The 20,746-nt window shown below is 41.4% G+C and overlaps 1 protein-coding gene across 1 annotated transcript in view; it reads left to right on the top strand.

The window, feature by feature from the left end:
* ZCWPW2 (zinc finger CW-type and PWWP domain containing 2) overlaps positions 1 to 20,746 on the top strand; it is a gene marked incomplete at both ends in the record, with an annotated part of 38,407 nt that overhangs the window by 1,754 nt on the left and 15,907 nt on the right. The window lies entirely within an intron of this gene.

The following is a 20,746-nucleotide window of genomic DNA, read 5'->3' as shown; positions in this document are numbered from 1 at the left end:
AAATGATACTAAAAAGAAGTCAATATGAGCTTTATTGATTAAGGAAAGGCCTTCAATTATACTATCAAGTAGTGTGATGTGCTTAGGAAAAATAGGAAACTCAGAACATCTCATTGTCCTTATGAAAAATTTATACACAGGATACGAAACCACAGGTTGGAAGGAACATGATGAAATAGATTGCCTCCAGGTTTGGAAAAGTATGAGACAAAATTATATACTCTTTCCTTATTCAATTTATATGCTTAATATATATATTGAGTAGGAAGCTCCATTGGAAGTTATGGTAGTGGTCTGATTATGGCAAGGAAATTACTACGCCCAAGAACCATAAAAGACACATGGGATTACTTCTGAAAAGTTTCCTTTACTTTTCTTCATATGTAGACAGAAATTTTGCCAAAGTAAAGCCACTATTTGCATCACTCTAGGTATAATCTGGGAACTGCTACAGAGGATCCTTCTTAACTCTCCTTCCCCCAACCTGGGCACGGGTAGGGGCCTCCGACGTAAACCCGATAAGAGGCCCCTGGTTAGTTTTCTGTCTAATTTTGGGGGGGGTAGGGAGGGAGGAGGGTACTTCTTTTGGTTGTTTGGACAAGGGGGGCAGTCCAGCAACCTCTGTTCAGGCCAGTTCCGAGGTAGATCACGGGGGGGAGGAGCGGGGGTTGGTTGCCTCTGGGGCTCCAGGGCTGGTCGTGGGATTACCCATTCCCACGATGTTAGGGAATGGCAGCAGGTGTAGGAACAGAGGGCCGTATCGATCTCAGGGAAGGCCTCTCCGCTGCTTGCAAGCGGTGAGGCACTCCGACCCTCTGGTTCCGCCCCGAGGTCCTGGGAGTGAGGATGTGCAGCCTCCTGAGCTCTGGCTGGTGTACTTGAATGCCAGGTCTGTTGCTAACAAAGCTCCTCTCGTCCGTGACTTGGTCGAGGGTGAGCAGGCGGACCTGGCTTGCATCACGGAGACTTGGTTGGGCCCAGAGGGCGGTATCCCTCTGGTTGATCTTTGCCCACCAGGTTTCCGGGTGCTACACCAGCCTCGGGCTCAGGGTAGGGGTGGAGGAGTGCCTGTTGTTATGAGGGAGACCTTGTGTCCGCGGGAGGCCACCATTCCCCAGATAGTCGGGTGTGAGTCTCTCTTCCTGAGATGCGGCCCTGGTGCGCAGTTGGGCTTGCTGCTGGTGTACCTTTCGCCTAGTCACGCAGCAGCAGCCCTGCCTGAGCTTCTCGATGTCCTCTCTGGGTTGGTGATTGAGTTCCCGAAACTTATAGTTTTGGGGGACTTCAATCTACCATCTCTGGGAGGATCATCTGAGTTAGCTCGGGAGTTCATGGCTTCCATGACGGCCATGGACCTGACGCAAGTAATTTCGGGACCGACTCATGAGGGAGGCCACCCCCTTGACTTGGTTTTCTTATCTGGACGGTGGTTAGATGATCTTGGTGGGGGCTCCCCAATTGTTATGCCCCTGTCATGGACCGATCATCATCTCCTGTGGCTGGTCTTCCGTTTTGCCGCACCCTGCCGTGGGTGCGTGGAACCAATTAGATGGTACTGCCCCAGACGCTTAATGGATCCCGAGAGGTTCCAGGCAGCGCTGGGGTCCCCACCTGCCTCCTTTGCTCACAGCTCGGCAGATGCCTTAGTGGAAGCCTGGGAAAGGGCAGCCACTGAGGCTCTTGACCGAGTTGTACCCTTGCGGCCCCTGACCCGGTGCAGATCCCATCGAGCTCCATGGTTTTCTGCGGAGCTCCGGGAGATGAAGCGTCAGAGACGGGGCCTAGAGAGCGGTTGGAGATCCAGCCGATCCGAATCCAACCTATTGCGACTAAGAGCCTATATTAGGTCTTATCTCACTGCGATAAGGGTGGCGAGGTCTAATCACTTTGCTACCCTTATCGCGTCTGCAGATAATCGCCCGGCCGCCCTGTTTAGGGTGACTCGCTCCCTCCTTAACCAAGAGGTGAGGGAGGAACCCTTGCAGGGTCGTGCCAAGGAGTTTAACCAACATCTGTCGGATAGAATCGCTCGGATTCGGACCGGTCTGGACTCTGACTGGGCAGAGTCTGACGATCAGGACGCGGGCGGTCTTGTCGATACTACCTGGGAGGAGTTTGATTCTGTGACTCCGGAGGAAGTGGACAGGATTATGGGGAAGCTGAGCTCCACCACATGTTTATTGGACCCGTGCCCTTCCTGGCTGGTCTATGCAGCTAGGGAGAGGACACGAAGCTGGTTCCAGGCAGTTATATCGGCTTCTTTGAGTGAGGGTAGCTTCCCCGCTGTCTTGAAAGAGGCAGTGGTGAGGCCTCTCCTCAAGAAGCTTGCCTTGGACCCAGCTGTATTGAATAACTTTCGTCCGGTCTCCAACCTTCGCTTTCTTGCGAAGGTTGTTGAGAGTGTGGTGGCGCATCAGCTCCCTCTGGTCCTGGATGAAGCGGATTATCTAGACCCGTACCAATCGGGTTTCAGGCCTGGGTACAGCACGGAGATGGCATTGGTCGCGCTGGTGAATGATCTCTGGAGGGCTCGGGACAGGGGATATTCCTCTGTTCTAGTCCTATTAGACCTCTCAGCAGCTTTCGATACCATCGACCATGGTATCTTGCTGCGGCTTCTCAGGGGATTGGGAGTGGGAGGCACGGTTTTACAGTGGTTCCCCTCCTATCTCCAGGGACGTTCGTAGTCGGTGTTGACAGGAGGGCAGAGGTTGACCGCGAGGTCTCTCGTTTGTGGAGTTCCTCAGGGGTCAGTCCTCTCGCCTCTCCTGTTCAACATCTATATGAAACTGCTGGGTGAGATCATTCGTGGTTTTGGAGTTGGGTATCATCAGTATGCTGATGATACCCAGCTTTTTCTTTTGACCCCAAACCACCCCAGTGATGCCCTCAACGTTATGTCCCGTTGCCTGGAGGCGGTTCGGGTCTGGATGGGGAGGAACAGACTTCAACTCAACCCTGACAAGACTGAGTGGCTTTGCATACCTTCATCCCGGATCAATTCGGATATTCCATCTCTCTCTATGGGGGGTGAACTATTACCCCCAGTAGATAGGGCTTGCAACTTGGGAGTCCTCCTAGATTCACGGCTCACCTTGGAAGATCACATAGTGGCTGTGACTAGGGGGGCTTTCGCCCAGGTTCGCCTGGTGCGCCAGTTGTGGCCCTATCTAGGCCGGGATGATTTATGCACGGTCACTCACGCGCTCTTGACCTCTTGTCTAGACTACTGCAACGCTCTCTACATGGGGCTGCCCTTGAGGACCACCCGGAGGCTCCAACTGGTACAGAATGCAGCCGCGAGAGTTGTGTTGGGAGTCTCCCGATACTCCCATGTTACACCTCTGCTCCGTGAGCTGCATTGGTTACCAGTTGTCTTCCGGGTGAGATTCAAGGTACTAGTAATGGTGTTTAAAGCCCTACATGGCAGGGGTCCAGAGTACCTTAGGGAACACCTGCTGCCAGCATCAACTTCCCTTCGCCCTGTGCGCTCCCACAGAGAGGGCCTCCTCAGGGTGCCACCGATCAGAGAATGTCGATTGGTGGCCCCCAGGGGGAGATCCTTCTCTGTGGGCGCCCCGGAGCTATGGAATCAGTTACCAGTTGAGCTCCGGACGGCGTCCGATCTTCGCTCCTTTCGCCGCGATCTAAAAACATACTTGTTCGAACAAGCCAGCCTGGCCTGATGGGGATTGGTGGGGTTTTTATTGTCATTTTATTGGGGTTTTAATATGTATTGATTGTTTTAGTGGGCATGTATTTAATCATTTTTTAATTTTTGTAATTCTGTATTTTTATTCTTGCCCTGTTCACCGCCCTGAGTCCTTCGGGAGAAGGGCGGTATAGAAATATTATTAAACTAATATTATTAAACTAACCAAACTATTCAAGTTTTGCTGCACTTTTGCCCTCTGGATTTCAGCCCCTTCCTCCTGAGAATCCAGACTACAATCCACCATAGGAATGATGTTAACTTCCTCCAAAGCCAAACTACTATGTCATTGCCCCAGGACAAAAAACAGATTTAGTGAGTGATTTCCATTGCAGGTTGAACCATTAATAAATTAAGTGAGATCAACAATTGCTATGGTGGCCGTAAATTTCAAGCCACCTCTGAGCGCAGGTTCAATGAAACCAGTTTGAAGTCTCTCAGGACCATAAGCCTGGGAAACTCCATCAACAAATTTATCTATCTATCTATCTATCTATCTATCTATCTATCTATCTATCTATCTATCTATCTATCTATCTATCACATTTTTAAACAGCCCATCTCCCTCACAGAGGGACTCTTGGTAGTGTTCAATTGTCACAGTGGCCACTCTGGCAGGGATGGCTGTATGCTACAGAAAGGAAGGTAAGCATACTGTAGACTATGGCCCATGGCCAATCTCACAAAGGGAATTTCACATCCATTTATGAATTACAGTATGTCTTGCACAATGTCCCTAAAGGCCACCAGAGAATCATTGTAATTACATGTAAGAATTACAAGGGAAGAACCACAGATTAAACAACAGTCAGACAGACAGTAGTGAGATAAAAACATCTGAAAAGAGGCCTCCCTAGTTTCTTGGACTGTAAAGGTGAAGAGTATTTTCTGACTTGCAATATTCTGTTAATGTCAACTTACAATAAATTTAGAGCAGGTATTTCTGGATGTGCTTCTTGTCTGGACTTTCCACAGTTGAAATTCATGGATAACAACAGCCATATTTTTGCTCTAAAGTCATGACTGGTACCATACCTAAAAAGACTGGTACATTTCAGAGATGGAGACACACACACACCCAGTTCTGTGCCCAACCAGCTTTTGATAAATGGAAAAGAGGTCAGCCTTCTCATCCAAATTTGAGATTGAAAGCCATATAAATTGAAGTAAATAAAGTATTCAAAATAAATATTTGAATAAAACTGCTAATCTAGTAATATTTGACTAGATCAATTATAATTTGTTCTTTGGAGTCTTACATAAATGGAATGTCATAGTCGATATGGTTCTGAAGAATATGTTTTTTTGAATTTAAACCTTCATAATCCTAATTTATATAGATAGTTGCATGACCTCTGAGAACATTTGAGTAGAGCTTCTCTCCAATGTCTTGAGAAAGCAGAGTAGTGGTATGAAGTTAGTTGCATGCTACTTATGTTGAGTAGTTGAACTGTAATGCTCTTTCATCTCTTTAATATTCAGCATTCAGAAGCAGTTTTTAAAGAGTGAATGTCAAGTTCCATAACCTTTTCTAAGTTATCAAAATTGAGTGTTAGTTTTGGTGGAATAGAAAAACTACTCAAATCTTTAATGCTTTTCCCCCTTTAGTTCAGTAAAGGTTTTTCCTTTTATTGGATTATCTTTTCTATAGCTAAAACTCCTGCCAATCACTTAGTCATTTGATAAAGTGTCCTTAAATCTCCTCTTATTTCTGCCATTTCCACTTGAAATGTCTACCTATCAATAATGGTTTTCTGTTCTCTGATCTTTTGAACAATGTCATCTTTTATTCTTTCCTTTTTTTCTTAGTCCCATTTTCTTGTTATGTAACATTGCATTTACCAAATTCAAGATCAATTGTTATAGGTTATAGAATTGATTTCTCAGCCACTTTCCATTTATTAATGGAAATACAGAAAAATATTCAAATTGATTGTCTAATTATAAAGATAGTGGGTGATTTTCCTTCAATTTTAGCAAAAGAAGTTTTAAATAAATTTAAGAACTTAACAATATATATACATACATATGATACCTCTCACCTACCAGCCATTTGGAAACCCGCCTTGATTGACAGACGAGTCCCAACCACCAAGAATGATACCAGACCCAAACTCATGATAACATCACATGACATCACCACCACACAACCATTCAAAAAGCAAATCCGAACCCACAACGATGACACACAACCACAAAACAGAAACCTAACCACAGCTGCAACATCAGCCACTTTAAACCCCTCCAAACCACACAATAAGCAAACTGACACCCACTATAAAAACATGGCACCACCACAAACACGGAGCCGAACAAAAGCAGCACAACTCACCAGTTCAGGTCTAAGGCTGGCAGCTGAGACCAGCCCATCCACTCAAAACACACCCCCACCCAATCAGAACACAGCCCCCATTCAAAACACACCCCCACCCAATCAGAACACAGCTAACCCCCTGCCCAATCAGAGCACACCTCCACCCACAGAACACACCCCCTCTGGCAGTTTAAAAAAGAGGAACAAACAGCCACTACCACACACTTCTCCCAGAAGAACGAAGCTGAAGCCACCAGCCTGATGATGACGGATGGGATTCCGTCGAAACGTTGCGCCTACACCTTCATTTCTACGTGGGGAAAAACCCAAATGACCAAAGATATATATATATATATATATATATATATATATATATATATATATATATATATATATATATATATATATATATATATATATATATATATATATATATAAATATAAATATATAAATATATAATTTGTATACCGCCCTTCTCCCTAAGGACTCAGGGCGGTGAACAGTGAACATAAATAACAGAATGCACACATAGTTATCTTAAAACAATAATTAAAACAGAACCCGTCAGACCAGACCGGATTGCTTAAACAGATATGTTTTTAGGTCGCGTCGGAAGGAGCGAAGGTCAGGAGCCATCCGGAGCTCAACCGGTAAACAGTTCCATAGATCAGGCGCGCTCACAGAGAACGCCTTCCCTCTGGGAGCCACCAGACGGCATTCTCCGAATGGCGGCACCCTTAGGAGGCCCTCTCTGTGGGAGCGCACTGGACGGAGGGACGTTGACGCTGGCAGCAGGTGATTCCTAAGGTACTCCGGACCCATGCCATGTAGGGCTTTGAAAACCATTACCAGCACCTTGAATCTTATCCAGAGGACAACTGGGAGCCAATGCAGTTCACGGAGTAGGGGTGTAACATGGGAGTATCGGGAGACTCCCAACACAACTATCGCGGCTGCATTCTGTACCAGTTGAAGCCTCCGAGTGGTCCTCAAGGGCAGCCCCATGTAAAGAGCATTGCAGTAGTCTAAACGAGAGGTCACGAGTGCATGAGTGACCGTACGTAGGGCATCTCGGTCTAGATAGGGCCGTAATTGGCGAACCAGGCGAACCTGGGCAAAGGCTCCCTTAGTCACAGCTGTTATGTGGTCTTCCAAGGAAAGCTGTGAATCTAAGAGGACTCCCAAGTTGCGGGCCCTATCTGTGGGGGGTAATAACTTACCCCCTATAGAAAGAGATGGAATGTTCTGAATATCTCGAGATGCCGGTACGTACAGCCACTCAGTCTTGTCGGGGTTGAGTTGAAGCCTGTTCTTCCCCATCCAGACCTGAACTGCTTCTAGGCAACGGGACATCACATCAAGGGCATCACTGAGGTGGTTTGGGGTTGAAATAAAGAGCTGGGTATCGTCAGCGTACTGGTGATACCCGACTCCAAAACCACGAATGATCTCACCCAGCGGCTTCATGTAGATGTTGAACAGGAGAGGCGATTGGACCGACCCCTAAGGGACTCCACAAGTGAGAGGCCTCGATCTCGATCTCTGCCCTCCTGTTAATACCGACTGCGAGCGTCCCATGAGATAGGAGAACCACTGGAGAACCGTGCCTCCCACTCCCAATCCCCTGAGACGCTGCAGTAAGATACCATGGTCGATGGTATCAAAAGCTGCTGAGAGGTCTAGGAGAACTAGGACAGAGGAACAGCCTCTGTCCCGAGCTCTCCAGAGATCATTTATTAGTGCGACCAATGCCGTCTCTGTGCTGTGTCCGGGCCTGAAACCCGATTGGTATGGGTCCAGATAGTCAGTTTTCTCCAGAACCAAAGGGAGCTGATGTGCCACCACACTCTCAACAACCTTAGCAAGAAAGCGAAGGTTGGAGACCGGACGAAAGTTGTTTAATATAGTTGGGTCCAAGGTAGGGTTCTTGAGGAGGGGTCTCACCACCGCTTCTTTCAAGACGGAGGGGAAACAACCCACACTCAGGGAGGCGGATATCACCGCCTGGAGCCAGATTCGTGTTCCCTCTTGAGCAGAATAAACCAGCCAAGAAGGGCACGGATCTAATAAAGAAGTGGTGGAGCTCAGCTTCCTCATAATTCTGTCCACTTCCTTTGGGGTCACAGGATCGAACTCGTCCCATTTAACATCGACGAGATCACCCATGTTCTGATCGTTAGACTCTGCCCAGTCGGAGTCTAAGCCGGTCCGAATCCGAGTGATTTTGTCCGACAGATGTTGGCAAAACTCCTCGGCACGACCCTGTAAGGGATCCTCCCTCACCTCTTGATTAAGGAGGGAGCGAGTTATCTTAAACAAGGTGGCCGAGCGATTATCTGCGGATGCAATGAGTGTAGCGAAGTAATTGGACCTCGCCATCCTCATTGCTGCGAGATAAGATCTAGTAAAGGATCTTAGACGTGATCGGTCGGATTCAGATCGGGTAGATCTCCAACGGCTCTCTAGGCCCCGTCTCCGACGCTTCATCTCCCGTAGCTCCATGGAAAACCATGGAGCGAACTGGGATCTGCATCAGGTCAGGGGCTATATATATACAGTCATGCTCGAAATTGTTGGCACCCCAGAAATTTTTCCAGAAAATCAAGTATTTCTCACAGAAAAGTATTGCAGGAACACATGTTTTGCTATACACAGGTTTATTCCCTTTGTATGTATTGGAACACAACAAAAAAAGGGAGGAAAAAGGCTTCCGGTGGTGGCGTGGCGCCGGAGACAGCCTTTTCAGGCTGCCCGCGGCTCAGCTGTGTTGTTTTCACCCGAAACAGCGTCGATCAGCTGTTCGGGTGGATTGGAAGCCCCCTTCTCGGGAGAAGAGGAGGGGGTGAGGCCCCAGGTAGGGGTTGAGTTCTCCGGGGCCGCCTGAGCTTAAAGCTTGGGCGGCTGAAGGATTGAACTCCCCCGTAGCCTGGGTTGCTCCCAGCTGTTCAGCGTCTCTGCTCCGTGATTTCTGGAGCGGAGCCAGGCGTTTGCGACCACCCCTGCCAGAAGGAAAGACCATGGAATAAAAGAAGCAGGCAGAGCGGTACAGGAGGATAAGGTGAAGAGGACTTTTATTTTTGCTCTCTAGCTTAATGGACTTTATAAACTTAAAGTGAAAGTGCGTAACAAGTGAAAGTAAAAAGATGGCGGCTAAACCTCCCCCAAAAACTCTTCGGAGTGCTGGAACTTCTCCGGTGCAACAGACATCACTGCAAGCTTTGCTTCCTCCTGCTGCATTGACATCGAAGGACTTACAAGATGCTCTTGAAAAACATGCCCAGGTAATTTTGGAATCAATGGGTGATAAATTGGCAAAGATGGAGGAGAAATTGGAGGAGAGGATGGAAGAGAAGTTCAGTGCGATGAGGTTAGACATTTTGTCTACAGTGCGTAGTGTGGCTGAATGTGTGCAAGATCTGGATAAAAAAGTGGAGGACCTGACTCAAAAGAATGCCATATTAGAAGCAAAGGTATTGGAGAATGAAGATTTAAGAGACAAAATGGACAGAGAACTGAGTCTTGTTCAATATTACCAGATGCAATATGCTGTTAGAATCAGAGGCTTAAAAGAAAATATTAAGGAAGACCTAAAGCAGCTGATTTCTGAAGCTCTGGAAGCAGTATTGGGTCAGCCAGCATCTGAAATAAAGGGAGGCATGGATAAAGTGTTTCGTGTTAATTCATGGATTGCTACACAGAGAAAGTTACCTAGAGATGTGGTGGTTTATTTTGCAAAGAGGGAAACTAGACATGAAGTTATTCAAGCTGCCTATGATACTAAAGTTGTGATTGCTGACCAAGAAGTTTTGGTTTTAAAAGAAATTCCTCCAAAGATCTTAAGGAGAAGGAAGGATTATGCATTTCTTGTGCAGGAGCTCAAACAACGTGATATAAGATTCAGATGGGAGATTCCAGTTGGATTGGTGGCGATGCATGAAGCCAAAAGGTACCGTCTGGTCACTGTGACACAGGCGCGTGATTTTTACAATAATGTTTTAAAAGCAACCCCACTACCACTTCTGGAAGCTGCAAAGGGATCTGGAGAAGGAAAACTTCAAGAGGCTGAAGCTGGACAGACAGAGGAGAATGGTGCTGGAGGAGATCAAGCTACAACTTCTTTGGCTGATCCTGGAGAGCAGAGGGTGACACGTGCTGCTTTAAAACGAGCAAAAAAGATAAAAGAACAAGATCAGCAGAAGTCTATGGAACTTCCAAAACATACTTACAGCCAAGCAGTGGGAGGAGCACGGCCTAAAGGAGAGCCTATTAAAGATGTGCTCCAACAGCTTTGGGATGACATGCATGGCGACTAAATTTTTAACTTGGAACGTTAACAGACTAAATTCACCACAGAAGAGGAAGAAAGTTTTTCAATATTTAAAACAATTCAAGATAGATGTTATATGTTTGCAAGAAACGCATATTAGGGCTATGGACCAAAAGTATTTATCGAACTTAAGGTTGGGCACGCAATTTGTTGCTTCTGCAATGAATACGAAAAATGGAGTGGTTGTTTATGTTAAAAGTGCCTTAACAGCGGACTTAATTGAAGCAGATAAGCATGGAAGATACGTTATGATAGAGTTGCTGTTAGAAGGTAAAAAGACGCTTTTAGTTGGATTATATGCTCCTAATCAACAACAAGCTGATTTTTTTAGTTTACTTCACACAAAGCTTACTCAGTTGGATTATAAATCGTTTATTTTTATGGGGGACTGGAATGGTGTTTTGGATGTACAGATGGATAAGGCTGGTTCTTTTAAGCGCGTTCCAAGTCATGCTAGACTGCCTAAATCCTTTTTTGAAATGAAGGATGACTTGGAGCTGCGAGACATTTGGCGTGAAATACATTTGCATGAAAAGGATTATACTTTTTTTTCTGACAGACATCAATCTTTTTCCAGGATCGATTTTATTTTGCTGACTAATGACTTTTTTTCAAGGATTAAGAAGGTGAAGATATGTGCAAGAACTATTTCTGATCACAGCCCAGTCTGGCTAGAGATTAATAAGGAGAATAGAGATAGGCGCTCGTGGCGCGTAAATGAGAATTTGTTTAGAAATCAGAGAAATGTGGAAGAATGTAAACAGCGGATGAAGGATTTTTTTGAAATTAATATGAATAAGGACACTTCTATGGACATGGTTTGGGATGCTAGCAAGGCCTATATGAGAGGGGTGTTGATATATATGAACAATAAACATAGACGTATTTTGGAAGCCAGGAGGAAAGAATTGGAGAATGAAATTAAGGAAAAAGAAAAGGCTTTGATTTTGAATCCAGCTGATGTGAAGACTAAGGAGGTTATTAAGCTATTAAAAGGACAATTTGATAAATTAATGGCTGACCAAGTGGCAACCAATTTGCGGTTTGCCAGGCACAACACCTTTTGCAATGCTAACAAACCAGGTAGATGGTTAGCTTATAGACTGAGGAAAAAGCAAAGGGCTTCTAATATAGATAAAATTGAGCATAAGGGAAGGGTTGTGTTTCAACAGGATCTTATTAAGGATGCTTTTGTGGATTTTTATTCTAAATTATATGCTAAGGAGAAGATTAATGAAAAAGACATTGATATATATTTGGAGAATGCTAGCATCCCGGTTCTTACGCAAGCACAAAAAGAGGGGATTAATCAATTGATAACAGAAGAAGAAATTCTTATAGCAATTAAGGAATTGAAGGTGGACAAAGCGCCAGGTACGGATGGTTTGACTGCGGCTTATTACAAAAATCTACAATTAGAGATGATAAAACCGTTAAAGGAACTGTTCCAGACAATTCAGAGGGGGGGAAAGGTGACTCCGTCTTGGAGAACTGCTTTTATTTCTTTGATTCCGAAGGAAGACCAAGATGCTACTCAAGTTAAAAATTATAGACCGATATCGCTTTTAAATACAGACTACAAGATATTTGCTAAGGTGTTGGCTAATAGACTGATGAGGGTTCTGCAACAGACGATTCATGGGGACCAAACGGGGTTTATTAGTGGTAGGCAAATGAAAAATAATGTGAGGCATATAGTTGATGTGTTAGAGTTTTTGGAAAGGAATAACCAGATCCCTGCGGCGCTAATTTTTTTAGATGCTGAAAAAGCTTTTGATCAATTGAATTGGCAATTTTTGATGAAAGTTTTGGATAAAATGAATTTTGGGGATAATTTTTTGCAACCAATTAGGGCATTATATCAAAAACAAACTGCCCGAATAATAGTTAATAATAGCCTGACAGAAGCATGTAATATTGAGAAGGGCACAAGGCAAGGGTGTCCGTTATCGCCCTTGTTATTTGTACTAACATTGGAGATATTGTTGGTTAAAATACGGAATTCGGAAAAAATTAAGGGTATACAAATTAGAGATTAGGATTATAGATTGAGAGCATTCGCAGACGATCTGGTTGTTACAGTGACCCAGCCGGAGAACTCTGTTGTGGACCTGATGGAGATAATAATACAATATGGGAAGGTTTCTGGATTTAAAGTTAATACACAAAAAACTGAAATTCTGGCCAAAAATATGACAGCTTCGCAAAAGGCTCTCTTAGAAGGATTAACTGGATTTGAGATTGTTAAAAGGGTTAAATATTTGGGGGTGCTTTTGTCGCCCTCTAATACAAAGTTATATAAAAATAACTATGAAAAATTATGGGGGAAAATTCAAAAAGAAATGGAGAGTTGGGAAAAATTGCAATTGTCTTTGTTGGGGCGAATCGCAGCAGTGAAAATGAATGTCCTGCCTAAATTCTTATTTTTATTTCAAATGATACCGGTTCTTAAGAAAGATTCTAATTTGGAGGAATGGCAGCGAGGTATCAACAAATTTGTATGGGCAGGGAAAAGGCCACGAGTTAAACTAAAGATAATACAGGATACTCGTGAAAGAGGTGGTCTTAAAATGCCTAATTTTAAATTATATTATGAAGCTGCTGCTTTAGCAGGAATAAGTGATTGGATCAATTTGACACAAGAGAGATTATTAAATCTTGAGGGCCATGACTTGTTGTTTGGCTGGCATGCATATTTGTTGTATGATAAGAAGGTAGATAATGTCTTTAGAGTGCATATTTTAAGACAGGCATTGTTGAGGGTTTGGAAGAAGTACAGACATAAATTAGATTGTAAGATACCATTGTGGGCAATCCCAAAACACGCAATAGAAAATATAAATGTTGGTTTTAAACATGATGTGACTACGTACAAGGAGATTTTAAGCTTGGAAAGAAATGTCTGGTGTTTGAAACCATATAGTCTCTTGCGAGATGAGAAGATTGTTCAGACTTGGTTTCAATATACTCAGCTACGGGCCAGGTGGAAAGAAGATCAGAAAAATGATTTTACAATGACTGATGAAAATCTGATAAAGCAAATCAGAAATCAGGGTCCAGCACATATTAAACGGATATATCTTGCCTTGATAGAAATTGACTCAGAAACAGAACTCGTTAAGGATTGTATGATTAAATGGGCCCAAAATATCCAAGAAGTTATTACAATGGACACATGGGAAAGGATTTGGGTGAGGAACGTAAAATTCACACAAGCTCAAAATCTAAGAGAAAATTTTTATAAAATGTTTTACAGATGGCATTTAGATCCTAAAAAGCTGGCAAGTATGTATCCGAACTATCAGCCTAAATGCTGGAGGTGTGGTGAAGAAGATGCAACATATTTTCATATATGGTGGACTTATAAAAAGGTTAAGGCTTTTTGGATAAAAATTTGGTGGAATATGCAGAAGATTTTTAAGCAAAGGATAAAGTTTTGTCCGCAATTTTTTTTGTTGGGAATAATTACAGACGTTACGGTTGTGGACACTAAGCTGATGTTGAATTTAATTACGGCAGCAAGACTCTTAGTAGGTCAATACTGGAAGAAGGAGGAACTGCCGACTATAGAAGAATGGACTTTAAAGGTTTCTGACCTGGCAGAGATGGCAAAGATTTCGGCTTATTTGAAAGATCACTCGCAAGAACATTATGTTATGGAGTGGAGAAAATGGATTGAGTATATCCAGAACAAATATGGGACTAAGAAGTTTTATGTAGCATTTGAATAAGTCTTCCTTTTTTTTTCTCCTCTTTTTTTTTCTTTTCTTTTTTTTATATATCTTATATTAATAGTGTTTGTAGTTATCCTATATGAGCTAGAGAGAGATGGATCTCAGAGTTTATGGTTGTTAGCATATGAATGTTTATGATTGGGGGTTTTTTTGGTTCTTTATACCTTGTACTTAGCTCTGGGAAGTCGGGGGGGAGGGGGGGGGAGGGGTAGGGAGGGAGGGATAGGGGAGGGCTAGGGGGGATTGTTAAAGATAAAATGTATGATAAAACTTTTCAATTTAAAAAAAAGGGAGAAAAAAAGCAAATTGGACATAATGTCAAACAAAACTCCAAAAATGGGCCGGACAAAATTATTGGCACCCTTAACTTAATATTTGGTTGCACACCCTTTGGAAAAAAAATAACTGAAATCAGTCGCTTCCTATAACCATCAATAAGCTTCTTACACCTCTCACCTGGAATTTTGGACCACTCTTCCTTTGCAAACTGCTCCAGGTCTCTCTTATTGGAAGGACGCCTTTTCCCAACAGCAATTTTAAGATCTCTCCACAGGTGTTCAATGGGATTCAGATCTGGACTCATTGCTGGCCACTTCAGAACTCTCCAGCGCTTTCTTGCCATCCATTTCTGGGTGCTTTTTGACTTATGTTTGGGGTCATTGTCCTGCTGGAAGACCCAAGATCTCGGACATTTTATATATATATAAAATGTCTGCTAAATATTCAGATTACTTTGCTAGGCCCCAAACATGGGACAAATCTTATTTCCTGTTTCAGCCCAACCCAGGGCCATCCACAGGCAGTGGTCACAATAGTGACAGCTCATATTTGTGTAAAAAATTTTTTAAATTGCTAACAAAGAATTAAAGGGAGACTGATATGCATTTCAATGAGAACCAATAAGTTTGAAATGCATATCAGTCTCCCTTTAATTCTTTGTTAGCAATTCAAAAAATTTTTACACACACACACACACACACACACACACACACACACACATATATATATTGTTGTAGCAGCTAGATACCATAGTGGTTAGAAAACTGCCTTTGATTTGAGAGACTGTGGTTCAAATTCCAGCTGATACCTACCTTATCAGTAGGAGTCTTTGGGAAGAGACCTTCAAGTGCTTTACCTGCCTACCACAAAATATGAGACATGAATTAGTAGAGTCATGATGGCTCAGATATCACCAGATTAATAAGGTCTATGTTAAATGTTGAGGAACCAGAACAAGCTGATGATAAGTGGGCCACTGGAACAAACCATACATAGACGAGACAAGAAAACCTAAAACTGATGGAATGCTACTATAATAGCAAACCTAATGAGAGGGGATATAAGAAGCATATGAGGGAACTATGGATGGATGGAAAACCTGTGTCCATACTAACTGAGATGCTGAGTCCTATCAGCCATTATAGCCATTAGGCTACAGGACCATATGGTAAGTATATGAGCATGGCTCGGAAGAGCTTTGGGAACAAAATCAGAGGCTCAAATATCAATTGGACATACATAAAGCAGTTGACCAAGATTCAAGGTCCAGACAAACCAAACTTAGCACAACCCAGATTGACCACAGGAAATCCTATGACTCAATGCCACACACATAGATCTGTGAATGTCTGAACCATACAAAGTCCACAAGACATTGAGAACCTTCCTCAAGAACTCAATGAGATTGTGGAAAACAATACTAAAAGTTAACTCAAGATAGCTCACTCAAGTGGCCATCAAGTATGGCATATACCAAGGTGATCCTTTGTCCCTGTTGCTATGTTGCATAGGCTTGAATCCCCTCAGCCAAATGATCACAAAGACTGGACATGGATACAAGTTCAGGAGCAGAACTAACATCAGCCACTTCCTCTGCATGCATGACATCAAGTTCTATGCAAAGAATGAATGAGGTATTTATGTATGCAAATTTATGTATGTCTGTTCAAAGATAAATCTCATAGAACAGAAAGGTACCTGCTTCTAATGAAGTCTGTATAGGCTTGAAGCCCATGCTTGAGTTCAATCCCAGTTTACTAAAAACTATTAAAACATTAGTTTCAATTTGAATATCTATATATTCATACCATTAATAACATCAATAAAATGTACATGCAGTAATAGAAATTTAGGAAACGTAGATTAATACAGATGCAGTTTTTTATAAATACATATAACATTCTTATGATGCTAGCTGTATTTCAGACCTTTGCAGGATTTTTAAATCATTTTCAAAAATATAGAAGTAGCTAATGATCTCCAAATACATTTGGATGTTATATGGATGTTTATAATAATTTTCATTCAATTATTTTTAAGTGACTAGTAGAGTAGGAATTACATAATTGATATTGATGAATATATTAATCCATTGTTGTGATGCATCTTCAATTTAAATTCAAAATAACACTAAGAAAAATACCCAAAAAATTATGCAAAATGCAATAGAAGATAACTCATGTTTACTTTAACTGAAATTAACAGATATTTATGGAAAGTGCCATTTTATGGTAAGTGAAAATTTTGATGGCACAAAATGTTTTTTCAACAACTCTATATTTCCCCTCTTAATCTATTTCAACCAAATAATTTATATTTTATTCTGTTCTAGTTATATTATTTTAGAATAACATAAAGGGGTCCTTGGTGGTCTCTGAGCTTGGTTGTTTTCTTGCAGACATTTCATTAGCCAAACTAGTATAACATCATCAGAATAATAAAACGTTCCACCACAAGGTGGCACACATCGATTAATAAATTGAATTTCTATTTAGCTAGCTTCCATATTATTTCTCAGTTTATTAGAAATTTACTGTATGCTGCTATTATATTGAAAATGATTTCATCTCTGCAAAAATGTAGCACTGTATCATAACTTTAAAATATGCATCACGTACAGAGTTATTGTGAAGTCATTCAAGCAGTAATGTCTCCCCAAAGGCTTCAGTTACATCCCATAGAAAATTGTAAGAACTTTGAAGAAAGAAAAAGGAAATGTAATGTGCACTAGAGCTCTCTTTGGAAAGCAACTTTTCCCCCACCAGACCAAGATCCTCAAGCCAGCTGCTACTTGGCATAGTTCATTCCACCCATGTTGATAAAATTTTGTAAATTTTTGTAAATATTTTTACAAAAATCAACATTTTTACAAAATCACCAGAAAAAAAAGAATAATTGTCATCTCTGGTTTTTCTTTGGACAGCATATCTTCCCAATGATTCAAAATAGTAGTTTGCCTCCCTCCTTATGATAGCATAGCACTAACCAATGCTGGTATGTTTTAAGTGAATTATTATTTATTCATTCCTTAATAATTGGGATAATGTAAATGACCTTCCCTGATAATTAGGTATTATTTGCCTGAGAAAACTCTGTATTAAAACCATGTTTCATAGGAATCCCTCAGCTAGTGCTTTTTTCAAATATGAGCAACACATGAAATGCTGATACTTGAGAACTCTGAAAAATATTGATCTATGCTTTTATTACTTAATAGTAGATAACATGCTACAAAAAAGTATAATTATAAAATAGGTATTGTGTTACTTTACATATCTTGGAATTTCTGTGCAAGTTTTTAAAAATGTTATTCACAGAAGCAATGCTGTAGTACACACTGATAATTAGACATAAAATCTGACAACTCATCCTAATTATCAAAACTATTTGTATAGGCGATGCAGTAAAAGTGCTACACTCAATTTGCCAGCAAATTTGGAAAACTCAACAGTGGCCACAGGTTTGGAAAAGATCAGTTTACATTCCAATTCCAAAGAAAGGCAGTGCCAAAGAATGTTCAAACTATCGCACCATTGCACTCATTTCTCATGCTAGTAAAGTTATGCTTAAAATCCTACAAGCTAGACTCCATCAGTATGTGAATCGAGAACTACCAGAAGTACAGGCAGGATTTCCAAGAGGAAGAGGAACTAGAGATCAAATTGCCAACATACGCTGGATCATGGAGAAAGCTAGAGAGTTCTAGAAATACATCTACTTCTGCTTCATTGACTATGCTAAAGCCTTTGATTGTGTGGATCATAACAAACTGTGGCAAGTCCTTAAAGAGATGGGTGTACCAGACCATGTTATTTGTCTCTTGAGAAACCTATATGCTGGCCAAGAAGCAACAGTGAGAACTGGACACGGAACCACTGATTGGTTCAAAATTGGGAAAGGAGTCCGGCAAGGCTGTATACTGTAGCCTTGCCTATTTAACTTATATGCAGAAAGGCAGGGCTAGATGAATCAAAAGTTGGAATTAAGATTGCTGTAAGAAATATCAACAACCTAAGATATGCAGATGATACCACTCTAATGGCAGAAAGTGAAGAGGAACTGAAGAGTCTCTTGTTGCGAGTGAAGAAGGAGAGTGCAAAACATGGGTTTAAACATTAAGAAAACGAAGATCATGGCATCTAGCTCTCTCAATTCCTGGCAAATAGATGGGGAAGAAATGGAGGTAGTGACAGATTTTATTTTCCTGGGCGCCAAGTTCACTGCAGATGGGGACTGCAGCCAAGAAATTAAAATATGCTTGCTCCTGTAGAGGAAAGCCATGGCAAATCTAGACAGCACACTAAAAAGCAGAGATATCACCCTGTCAACAAAAGTGCGTATAGTCAAGGCTATGGTCTTCCCAGTTGCAGTGTATGGCAGTGAAAGTTGGACCATAAAAAAGGCTGAGCGCCAAAGAATTGAAGCCTTTGAACTCTGGTGCTGGAGAAGACTCCTGCGAGTCCCTTGGACTGCAAGGCGATCAAACTGGTCAGTCATAGAGGAGATCAACCCTGACTGCTCTTGAGAAGGCCAGATCCTGAAGCTAAAACTCAAATACTTTGGCCACCTAATGAGAAGGAAGGACTCACTGGAGAAGAGCCTAATGCTGGGAAAGATTGAGGGCAATAGAAGAAGGGGACGACAGAGAATGAGGTGGCTGGTTGGAGTCACTGAAGCAGTAGGCGTGGGCTTAAATGGACTCCAGAAGATGGTAGAGGACTGGAGGAACGTTGTCCATAGGGTCGTGATGGGTCGGACATGACTTCGCAACTAACAACAACAATTTGTATAGGACACCTGGCTATAGCTAAGTGAATCATGGCTTATTGTATTAACCCAATCTTTTTCATTTGTGCGACACAGTGAATCATATATTAAGCCTTTTGGATGAATGCATATAACACACAGGTTTATAGTTTAATATGTTATTTCCTTAAAGTTGTTGACGGAGGAAAATGATGCCAATGTAAAAGAGATTTAAAGTTAAACAGGTTAAGGTTAAGACAGCAAACTGGGGAGTATGTCAGATGCCAGAATAGTGAGGCAGTTATTGTTGTAATGAGGAGAAAAGTGTACAATATTACTTACACAAAGTAAAAATATTTAAATATATGTATATAAATATCTTTTTATAATCTTATCTTGATTTATTAGATAACTTTAATGTAGGGTAGGCAACCTTGGCTCTTTTATGACTCGTGGACTTCAACTCCCAGAATTCCTGAGTCAGCATGGCTGGTTCAGGAATTCTGGGAGTTGAAGTCCATGAGTCATAAAAGAGCCAAGGTTGCCTACTCCTGCTTTAATGTGACAGTATATATATGATTTCTAAGCTTCTTCACTGAGCAAGATGTTACGATATCAGATATTGCTGAAGAACAAAGAAAGGCTGTTGATATAATACTTCATTTGCAAGAATTCAAAGAGTAAATGTGTTTCCATTGGACGTATTTATTTCAAAAATCAAGGAAATTAAAGCAACTATATTTGTTTTAAAATTATTTAGAAAACAAGATACATTTGTGTAAATAGAACCAAGTACAGAAATCTAACAAAGCATTCCAATTTTTTATAATTTCACTTGATTTTTTTTTAGTTGAAAGATTACAAACATGATTTTTCTGTTCTTGTTTTACATTTAGTTTGATTTATTGCATAGCAAATATACTAGCTAATTTCCTCTATTTTTAAAAAAATATCTGGAATCTTTAGGAGTTTATGAGTGGTATAATTACGAATAGAAGTAATTGTGAAGATTTCACTGAGAATAAATGAGTGAAACAAGACAACATTCATCTGACTATAGCTTGTCAGAAAAATAAAATAATTTGTATTAGAAATATTTGATGACACAATAAGTATTGAACTTATTTAAATCATATGTACTTTTGACAAATAACCAATAATTGGGTGGGTAGTAATTAAAGAATGTGAGTGTATAATTAGTTCCAAACTGGAACAGTTGTCAAAACATACACGCTAAACTGACCTTCTGTTTTCTGTGTTTCTCAGAATAAATATTTAAAACTGTGGATGCTATCTTTTTTTCCATACAGGCTAGGCTAATATGCCCCATATCTTTTCACAGGGAAAATATCTAACTGAAACTCTTATACTTTAGCCCAGAGTCTGTTGATAACAGGATGGTAAAAATAAAAAGTATTAATATCTTCTAACCCATTAACTTTAGTATTAAGAGAATTATAATTTGTGGTTTCTGCAAAGTAGTGGTTCAATACTGAGTTCAGTTCTTAATGCCTAACAACAAGCTAAAAACATTTCTGTTAGATTTATTTAATACCAAAACATAAAGGTAATGCTCTGATCTTAAATAGCTTTGTAGTATATGTTATGAACTTGATCATTTACAATCAGCTTA

Source organism: Vipera ursinii, assembly GCF_947247035.1.
Source record: "Vipera ursinii genome assembly, chromosome: Z".
NCBI lineage: Eukaryota > Metazoa > Chordata > Lepidosauria > Squamata > Viperidae > Vipera > Vipera ursinii.
The sequence above is the reverse complement of the archived record's forward strand: the minus strand, read 5'-3'. Positions and strand labels throughout refer to the sequence as shown.